We start from the raw sequence: 5,000 nt of genomic DNA, 5'->3' as shown, positions 1-5,000 counted from the left end.
GACCACGGTTGCCAAGGTTAGGCACCGGAATGCTTGGCCTTGGCTTGCCCTAGCAGGGCATTGCTGGGTTGGGCTCCCTTGGCCTTTTGGGCGCCTTGGACGATGTCTTGCGAAGACCATGGGCACAAGGCCATGGCATATGGTGAGGAAAGGACCACGGTTGCCAAGGTTAGGCACCGGAATGCTTGGCCTTGGCTTGCCAAAGCAGGGCATTGCTGGGTTGGGCTCCCTTGGCCTTCCGGGCGCCTTGGACACTGTCTTGGGAAGACCATGGGCACAAGGCCATGGCATATGGTGGGGAATGGACCACGGTTGCCAAGGCTAGGCATATAGAGAGGAATCGCATTTTTGCCCGGATAGGCACCGGAATGCTTGGCCTTGGCTTGCCATAGCAGGGCATTGCTGGGTTGGGCTCCCTTGGCCTTCCGGGGGCCTTGGACGCTGTCTTGGGAAGACCATGGGCACAAGGCCATGGCATATAGTGAGGAATGGACCACGGTTGGCAAGGCTAGGCATATAGAGAGGAATGGACCACGGTTGCCAAGGTTGCGCAAGTTTTGGGCATTTTTTGCCCGGATATGCCCAAGTATGCCCCGATAGGCCCGTTACGCCCCGGTATGAACGCGTATGCCCGGATAGACTCGGTATGCCTTGGGATACATGCGTATGCCCCGATAGGCTTGGTACGCCCCGATATGCGCACGTGTGCCCCAGTAGGGCTCGGTATGCCCCGGTATGTACGCGTGTGCCCCGATAGGCCCGGTATGCCCCGATATGCACACGTGTGCCCCAATAGGGGTCGGTATGCCCCGGTAGGTACGCGTGTGCCCCGTAATGCACGTTTCGCAGATCTCCCCGCATGTCCCGCCCCTATATGTAATACTTACTTACTTACTTACTTTCTTTCTTGCTTGCTTGCTTGCTTGCAATGGTTGGGAGTGCCCGGCATGCCCCGCTGCAGAGACCAAGGGCGCAATGACTTGGCACCGCGGATGCCGGGACTCCGGCACTTCCCGTGGCACTGATGGTTGGTTCCAAAGACAAAAGGCCGTGCAAGGCCACCGCACCGCGGATGATTTTGCTCGTGCTGGCGCCGTTGTGTGGCCAAAGAACATGCGCGAATGCTCGTGTCGGAAGGGTTGGTGTCCTGGCCCCGCGGGTGTCACGAATGCTCGGTTGCGAAGACCATGGGACCAGAGCCATGGCACGTCGGATGATGGCTCCAGCTGGCGCCCCGGCACTTTCTGTGGCATTGATGCTCGGTTTCAAAGACAAACGTGCGCAGTGCCAGGGGACCGCGGATGACTGCTCGTGCTGGCCCCGTTGGGCGGCATTGATGGTCGGTTGCAAAGAAAATGCGCGATTGCTCGTGTCGGGGCCCGGCAAGCCAAGGCCAAGCGAGCCATGGCACGTCGGATGATGGCTCCAGCTGGCGCCCCGGCACTTTCTGTGGCATTGATGCTCGGTTTCAAAGACAAACGTGCGCAGGGCCAGGGGACCGCGGATGACTGCTCGTGCTGGCCCCGTTGGGCGGCATTGATGGTCGGTTGCAAAGAAAATGCGCGATTGCTCGTGTCGGGGCCTGGCAAGCCAAGGCCAAGCGAGCCATGGCAACGCGGATGATGGCTCGCTAGTGCTGGCGCCGTGCACAGTGGCCTCGCACACTCGCCCTGCACGCTTCCCTTGCACGCAGCCTTGCACACTAGCCTCGCATGCGAGCCTTGCACCCTAGCCATGCAAACTAGCCTTGCACGGTAGCCATGCACACAAGCCGTGCACATTAGCCATGCGCACAAGCCCCGCACACTAGCCTTGCGCACAACCCTTGCACACAAGCCATGCACTCGAGCAATGCACACAAGCCTTGCACTCAAGCAATGCACACAAGCCCTGGACACTAGCCTTGCACACGGGCCTGGCACACAAGCCTTGGGCACTAGCCTTGCGCACTAGCGTTCCACATGAGCCTTGCACACTAGCCTTGGACACTAGCCTTGCACACAGGCCTTGCACACTAGGCATGCTTGGGCGAGCTGATCCCGCATCAAGTCGACGGGTCTAGGCATTCTTGGGCGCAGATCCCGCATCGTCTCGTCGCGTCTGGGCGCAAACACGTCGCGTCTCGTTGCGTCTTCAGAAGTCGTCGCTAACAGCACCTTTGGTTGCCACTGGTGGTTAGGCTGGTTGGTTGCGCAAACCCTATAGGAGGGTGGCATGCTGGTGGGCGTTTTTGCCCGGATAGGCACTAGAATGTGCAGATTTTGGGCGTTTTTGCCTGGATAGGCTAAGGAATGGGCATGCTTTGGGCGTTTTTGCCCGGATAGGCACCGGAATGCTTGGCCTTGGCTTGTCCTAGCAAGGCATTGCTGGGTTGGGCTCCCTTGGCCTTTTGGGCGCCTTGGACGATGTCTTGCGAAGACCATGGGCACAAGGCCATGGCATATGGTGAGGAAAGGACCACGGTTGCCAAGGTTAGGCACCGGAATGCTTGGCCTTGGCTTGCCAAAGCAGGGCATTGCTGGGTTGGGCTCCCTTGGCCTTCCGGGCGCCTTGGACACTGTCTTGGGAAGACCATGGGCACAAGGCCATGGCATATGGTGGGGAATGGACCACGGTTGCCAAGGCTAGGCATATAGAGAGGAATTGCATTTTTGCCCGGATAGGCACCGGAATGCTTGGCCTTGGCTTGCCATAGCAGGGCATTGCTGGGTTGGGCTCCCTTGGCCTTCCGGGGGCCTTGGACGCTGTCTTGGGAAGACCATGGGCACAAGGCCATGGCATATAGTGAGGAATGGACCACGGTTGGCAAGGCTAGGCATATAGAGAGGAATGGACCACGGTTGCCAAGGTTGCGCAAGTTTTGGGCATTTTTTGCCCGGATATGCCCAAGTATGCCCCGATAGGCCCGTTACGCCCCGGTATGAACGCGTATGCCCGGATAGACTCGGTATGCCTTGGGATACATGCGTATGCCCCGATAGGCTTGGTACGCCCCGATATGCGCACGTGTGCCCCAGTAGGGCTCGGTATGCCCCGGTATGTACGCGTGTGCCCCGATAGGCCCGGTATGCCCCGATATGCACACGTGTGCCCCAATAGGGGTCGGTATGCCCCGGTAGGTACGCGTGTGCCCCGTAATGCACGTTTCGCAGATCTCCCCGCATGTCCCGCCCCTATATGTAATACTTACTTACTTACTTACTTTCTTTCTTGCTTGCTTGCTTGCTTGCAATGGTTGGGAGTGCCCGGCATGCCCCGCTGCAGAGACCAAGGGCGCAATGACTTGGCACCGCGGATGCCGGGACTCCGGCACTTCCCGTGGCACTGATGGTTGGTTCCAAAGACAAAAGGCCGTGCAAGGCCACCACACCGCGGATGATTTTGCTCGTGCTGGCGCCGTTGTGTGGCCAAAGAACATGCGCGAATGCTCGTGTCGGAAGGGTTGGTGTCCTGGCCCCGCGGGTGTCACGAATGCTCGGTTGCGAAGACCATGGGACCAGAGCCATGGCACGTCGGATGATGGCTCCAGCTGGCGCCCCGGCACTTTCTGTGGCATTGATGCTCGGTTTCAAAGACAAACGTGCGCAGGGCCAGGGGACCGCGGATGACTGCTCGTGCTGGCCCCGTTGGGCGGCATTGATGGTCGGTTGCAAAGAAAATGCGCGATTGCTCGTGTCGGGGCCTGGCAAGCCAAGGCCAAGCGAGCCATGACAACGCGGATGATGGCTCCAGCTGGCGCCCCGGCACTTTCTGTGGCATTGATGCTCGGTTTCGAAGACAAACGTGCGCAGGGCCAGGGGACCGCGGAGGACTGCTCGTGCTGGCCCCGTTGGGCGGCATTGATGGTGTGTTGCAGAGAGCATGTGCGATTGCAAGTGTCGGCCGGGTTTGGGTTCCCTTGGGCTTTCGGGTGCCTTGGACGCTGTCTTGCGAAGACCATGGGCACAAGGCCCCGTCCTGGCCCCTTGTTCGATTCGCTCTCGTCTTGCGCTTGCTTCCAAGGTCCTCCATGACCTTCCCCATGGCCTTGCTAGATCCCCCCCATGACGCATGACCTCTGTCCGTTGATTGGTTTTGAGTGCACACCATGCCCGGCTTGGCACCGTGTTGTCGCGTGAGTGGCATTTGGATCGTGCATGCTGGTGGGCTACCTGCCAATGCGCACAAGCCTTGCACACTAGCCTTGCGCACGAGCCTTGCACAAAAGCCTTGGACACAAGCCTTGCGCACAAGCCATGCGCACAAGCCTTGGACGCTAGCCTTGCACACAAGCCATGCATACAAGCCTTGCTCACAAGCCTTGGGCACTGGCCCATCGCAGTAGCCTTGCACACAAGCCTTGCGCACTAGCTTTGGGCACGAGCCTTGCGCACTTGCCTTGGGCACTAGCCTTGCACACAACCCTTGGGAACTAGCCTTGCGCACCAGCCTTGCCCACAAGCCTTGCACACCAGCCTTGCACACTAGCCTTGCATACAAGCCTTGCACACTAGCCTTGCACACAGGCCATGCTCACTAGCCTTGGGCACTAGCCTTGCACACAGACCTTGGGCACTAGCCTTGCGCACTAGCCTTGCCCACGAGCCTTGCACACTAGCCTTGCACGCAGGCCTTGCACGCTAGGCATGCTTGGGCCAGCAGCTCCCGCATCAAGTCGGCGGGTGTAGGCACGGTTGGGCGCAGATCCCGCATCGCCTCGTCGCGTCTGGGCGCAAACCCGTCGCGTCTCGTTGCGTCTTCAGAAGTCGTCGCTAACAGCACCTTTGGTTGCCACTGGTGGTTAGGCGGGTTGGTTGCGCAAACCCTATAGGAGGGTGGCATGCTGCGGGGCGCTGGAATGCGCAGGCTTAGGGCGTTTTTGCCCGGATAGGCACTGGAATGTGCTGGTTTTGGGCGTTTTTGCCTGGATAGGCTAAGGAATGGGCATGCTTTGGGCGTTTTCCCCGGATAGGCACTGGAATGGGCTGGTTTTGGGCGTTTTTGCCTGGATAGGCTAACGA

Source organism: Tasmannia lanceolata, unplaced genomic scaffold (assembly GCF_043159265.1).
Source record: "Tasmannia lanceolata isolate RefF3 unplaced genomic scaffold, GAP_Taslan_0.1 ptg000118l, whole genome shotgun sequence".
Lineage (NCBI taxonomy): Eukaryota > Viridiplantae > Streptophyta > Magnoliopsida > Canellales > Winteraceae > Tasmannia > Tasmannia lanceolata.
Note: the sequence above shows the minus strand (reverse complement) of the source record.